Raw genomic sequence first — 6,104 nt, forward strand, 5'->3', positions numbered from 1 at the left:
TGTAAGAGCATTGGTTCCACCGGCAACAACTTTAACTGCATTTTACTCATCGTGCCAAGATGATCATTTTGCAAAGACTCTACTTTATTCTGAGGTACCGAAATTCTACACGTGGAATGCATCGGCTAAAAAGTTTCAACGTCGCAAACAAGGTAAAGTAGTTGAAGGACATCCCAATTTGTATTCCAGTGACGCATTGGTCGTCTGTACACTGTTCACCCGAACAATACCGAATACCGAATGTTTCTATTTGCGATTGCTGTTAATCAATGTACGTGGACCGATGTCCTTCCAAGATTTAAGGACAGTCAACGGTCAGTTATGCGCCACTTATCATCAAGCTTGCCAGAAACTAAATCTTCTTGAAAATGATGCCCATTGGGACACTGCACTCGCTGATGCATCGAATACTGCTCGACCACAGCAAATACGTACGTTATTTGCTATCATTTTAACAACCTGTTTCCCATGTAATCCAAACGATCTTTGGGAAAAATACAAAGACAACATGAGTGAAGACATTCTACATCGTTTGCGCATTGCGAATCAAAATTCGGACATTCAATTCACTCCAAACGTGTATAATGAGGCATTGATTTTGATTGAAGATATATGTTTGGCAATTACTAACAAGGCACTGGTGCAACTGGGAATGCCTGATCCAAACCGACCAGCGAACAACATTTTCGATCGTGATTTGCAACGAGAAACACACTTTGATACTGTCGAATTGGGGACATTTGTTCAGATACATCGTCCGCAGTTGATTCCAGAACAACGCATTGCATTGCGTATGACAGAATTATGCGTGCCATTACAGAACAGAGTGGTGGACTATTTTTCCTAGATGCGCCTGGTGGTACAGGGAAGACTTTTCTTCTTTCACTCATTCTGGCAACCATACGATCACAAAATAATATTGCACTGGCCATTGCATCATCTGGAATTGCGGCAACTCTTTTGGATGGTGGCCGAACAGTGCATTCAGCATTGAAACTGCCGTTGAATTTGCAAAACACTGAGACACCAACATGCAACATCAGTAAAAAACTCTGGAATGGGCAAATTACTCCAAACGTGTAAAATTATCATATGGGACGAATGTACAATGTCTCACAAGAAAGCATTGGAAGCAATTGATCGTACACTGCGAGATTTGAGAGGAAACGAACAGATCTTTGGTGGCGCACTCATTTTATTGTCTGGTGATTTTCGACAAACGCTGCCGGTTATAACCACGTTCAACACCCGCTGACGAACTTAATGCATGTCTCAAATCATCAGTTTTATGGCGCCATATACAGAAATTGATTTTGAAAACCCAACATGCGTGTACAACTACAACAGGATGCATCGGCTGAAAATTTTTGCAAAACAATTGATGGATATTGGAAATGGGCGAGTGCAAATTGATGAATCTACGCAATGTATCACCTTGCCAGCAAACTTCTGTAAGATCACAAAAAGCATAGATGAATTGGTGCAAAAAAAGTTTTTCCAAACATTGCACAAAGCTACAAAAATCTTCAGTGGCTCAGTACGCGTGCTATATTAGCAAGCCAAAAATATCGATGTCAATACCATTAACTTCAATATTCAGAATGGAATACCTGGCGAAACAACAATATATAAATTCCATCGATACTGTGGTGAATCAAGACGAAGTTATCAAACTATCCAACTGAATTTTTGAATTCGCTTGATTTGCCAGGCATGCCACCGCACGTTTCTTATATTGAAAATTGGCGTACCCATCATTCTTCTTCGAAACATAAATCCACCACGACTTTGTAACGGAAACCAGACTCTCAGTCAAGAAAATGATGAACAATGTTATCGAGGCAACAATTTTGACTGGAAAATTCAAAGGTGAAGACGTACTGTTACCACGTATCCCAATGATCCCAACAGATATGCCATTCGAATTAAACGTTTGCAGTTTCCGGTGCGACTCGCTTTCGCAATAACTATCAACAAAGCACAAGGACAATCGTTGCAAGTATGTGGATTGAATTTGGAGAATCCATGCTTCTCACATGGGCAGCTCTATGTGGCTTGCTCACGCGTTGGAAAACCTTCTGATTTATTTGTTTACGCACCAGATGGAAAAACAAGAAATATTGTGTATCCCACAGCCCTTCAATAAATATCGAATTTTAATCGAAACGCTGCAATGTCACAATTTTTTCGGAATGAACAAAATCAATAAGGTGACTCAAAATGAATTGTATATGTGTGTATTGAATATTTCCTTCAAATTTATTGAATATTTCCTTCAAATTTATTTTAGTTGGTGGCGTAGCAACGCGCGCAGGGTAAGCTAGTAAGTTTATATAGTTTATGCTTCCTCTGAACACCTTTAAACAATCTGTCAGTCATCCAAACGGAATTTTGTACATTTTTCGAACAATGAGTGATAGGATAATGTTGTTTACATTTGTCTACCGAAGCCTGCAACATATTAATAAATACACTAAAAGCATTCGAAACAAAGTTTGGAATATGCATTTTAGCCTTTTGTTATTATATATTAGACCTAACGTTTTTTAGAATACTGAGAGGATGTATCAGATTATTTTTGGTGAGATAAAAATAAAGAATGAGCTTCCTATTAGGAAGAATAGTTCTCGCATATTCAGTGATAACCAGCAGAAAGCCTGATGTTGTAATGGGCTTACTTGTTATCATGATAAATAACGGGCCGGAGAGGCAAGGCTATTAACACAGTTTGTTCTTGTTAGTTCAGAACTTTTGGCTCTTATTAATGTTAATAATGCAATCTTATCTCAACAGTTACCAAATTTGGTTTCCCGCCGTTAAATTGTTTTGGTCTCATCAATACATCAACTTTAAATTCTGATATCTGATGAATCTCTAGTCACCAAGGTACAGAACTCATTCCCACACTCTGAATGAAATTATGATAATATTCTTGAATAAGACCATCCCGACCTTTACTAAATAATATTATTTTATTTTACTAATTTAAAAATTCTATTTTAAACCATACTTTAATTAAAAATATTATTTAACTGAATTCAAAATGAGAATCCATATATTATAGTGTTTTACTGTTTTTGAAATTGTAGTGTAGGGATCTTATTTTATATCTTGTAGATAGTATTTTTGTTATTGACTAGAGAGATGTGTTATCATATTTCTTATCTTGTTATAAATATTGTTATGAAGGCTGTATTCAGAAGTCAGTACTTTTAAGTAAGGAAATCTGTAGGCAAGTAAAGACATGTAGAGATTTTGCAACTTATATGTTCACCTTGGGAGAAGATAAGGTTCCAGCTGTTATCATCCAGGAAATAGTGTTACCGTGATGTATACTTCAAGATCAGGTCATGGGTAAAGATATTCCCTTGTTTATGTAAATATCAAATGAAGGCATAATTGAATCTACGGTCGTACTTAATAATTATACATGTTATTCCTTTCCCCGATTGTGCTGCAGTTTTTTAATTAAAAATGTAACATTTTATGGGATAAAATCGTTTTATTGTTTTTACATGTTCGTATATGGACTTCAAAATAATTATACAGGATTCCTCAGTTCAGTAACTTTTCTAATTTATAGAATGTCCTTACCTTGTCTATTAATAGCGTAATGTAAAAAAACAAGTCACCCTAATGCAATTATTTACTCTACCTCTTTCATTTATATATCTTTTCCTATAATTATATGTTTTCCTGCAATTCCCCAGCTATGTTCATAATGCAATTTCATAAAGTAAATGCCATATATAATTCATATTATAGTAGGGAGGTTTACTGGAATAACATCAACAAGAAAATAAATCTTTCCTGAATCTGTATTAAAGCTTTTAAGGTAGTGATGTTTAGTCTCAAGTTAAAAACATACCGTCTAAAATCTCTTTACTCCACTTTTATACTTAAAACGAGGCCAGCATAAGATATTGGCAATAAATTGACTTATTGGGCCTTAATATATATCATTAGATAATATTTTCATCGTCGAACTTCGCCAATAGAGTCGGTTTATTTGTTTCATCGTTTTAAGATCAGATATATGTTTAAGTTAGGTTTCATCATTTTTGAGGAGATATCATGCTAGTGTGCTAGAAGAATCTCCCGGGGAGTTTATCCTACCACAGAAGATATATGATAAATTATGGTAATTACCTCACAGATCTTAAATCTTACTTTAAGAAGTAGGCGATATATATACCAAAAACGGCTTTTAACTCTGTTGGCGACGTATATATATATATATATATATATATATATATATATATATATATATATATATATATATATATATTCTCATAACGAGTATGAACTTCTTGAGAAACAAGCTTAATTATTCACTGGGAGACGACATACAGTACTATGAGAGACGTTGTAAGAATATAAGGATGTTAAAACAAAGACAATGTCACTATCAGTAGGAGTGCTACGTGGATTCCACCGAAATGAAGAGTACACTGGTTAGGTTGGAAAATAATGATGAAAACACTTCAATTCCCTGCAGAGAACAACTTGTTTTAGAAATTTCTCTAAGTTTCGTTAGTAGGTTACAGTAGCGAACTGATTTTACTCCAAATTCAAGTGAAACAAGCGTCGAATATGAAGTGCTGGATTTTAACAAATCCAACTCTATAAAACAGTACTTGGCAATCTTGACAGGTTGATCCTTCATATTGCATACGGCATATGAGTGCAGTCTATTGTGTATAATACTGACAGTGGATATAAGAAATGAAATACTTCAACTTCGCTTTAACCTCAATGATAGTATATTTAATGTCCCTGTGTGTAGGCTACATGGTTTTATTTGTTAAAAATTACCTAGCTATGGAATTAAAAATGTTTGAAATCTGCATGAACGAACAAATTATTAAATTGTTTTTGGTGATTAAAAGTTAAAATAGTAACAAATACTGTATCTACCGAACACAAATCCGTTGCCACAGAGAAACAGTACTTAGTAGAAATAAAGCAAAGTAAAAAAGAGAGTGATTAAGTATTATTAAACCAATAAACTCCAAGTTACCTATTATGTTAAATATGAAAGTTTGTATTACTGCAGTCGATTAGTGTGGCATACACCAAGTTTTGTCAGTTTATTCATGTTGCATAATGCGTTAAAGAATGAATACTTTGTACTTAAACTTGATTGTAATTTATAAAAACCTAGAGTTTTATTAGTATACCGTAATAAAGATTCTTTTATTTTAATGTTTTTCGTCATAACAAATATTGCAGTAATTTTTGCATTTGCTTTTTAGGAATGTTTATAGAAGAAAAATGGTTAATTAATATTACTTTTAAGCAACAAAATCGCCAGTTATCCCTGTACGAACGGTTCTAGTGTTATTTTCAATCAAAATTATATGTATAACGGTTTGTGTATTCAGTGATCGAGTTTGCACGTGATAATGAAAAATTAGAGCTTGTGCCAAAATTGTGACAAAAAGGATTTTTATCAGAAAGATAACAACGGCATACAGAATATATACATGAAATTTAAAAAAAAATATAAGACTAGGCAAAAGCATTTTGCCAAAATTCAGACATCATGCCACACCCCACGCCTCTCTGCGTTATTGGTAACTATGAATCACGGACGAACGGCTCACAACACTCGGGCAATCGATCATTCATGCGAGACGAGGATTTCACTTTGATTAATCAGTTTCCACACAAACAGTTCGTTGAAAACATTATCTCACTCTATATTGAAAAAAGGTTTATTGTGGATTATTACATAAGGATTTTACCGTTTAATCCATCTCTATCAGATAAAATGTTAGCAGGCATATTTTTATAATATTATTTACTAACAAATAATAATTTGTTTCTATACCACTAGTGAATTACAATACGTATTTCAATATTAATGTATTATAAAATATAGAAGAACTGAAAAATCTGCTTTTGCGAAATATTGTATTGAATTGCGACACATCATCTCTAATAAAAATGTCTATTACTAAAAGAAGTTACAAACACAGCACACTTGAAAGCTTAGGAAACACATAAACAAAAATCAACTTATTAATAATGAAGACGCCACTATTGAAAATCCAATTCTACTTTCTTCACAATTCATAACATAATTCAAATGTAATAAGATT

This window comes from Homalodisca vitripennis, unplaced genomic scaffold (genome assembly GCF_021130785.1).
Source record: "Homalodisca vitripennis isolate AUS2020 unplaced genomic scaffold, UT_GWSS_2.1 ScUCBcl_391;HRSCAF=2285, whole genome shotgun sequence".
Lineage (NCBI taxonomy): Eukaryota > Metazoa > Arthropoda > Insecta > Hemiptera > Cicadellidae > Homalodisca > Homalodisca vitripennis.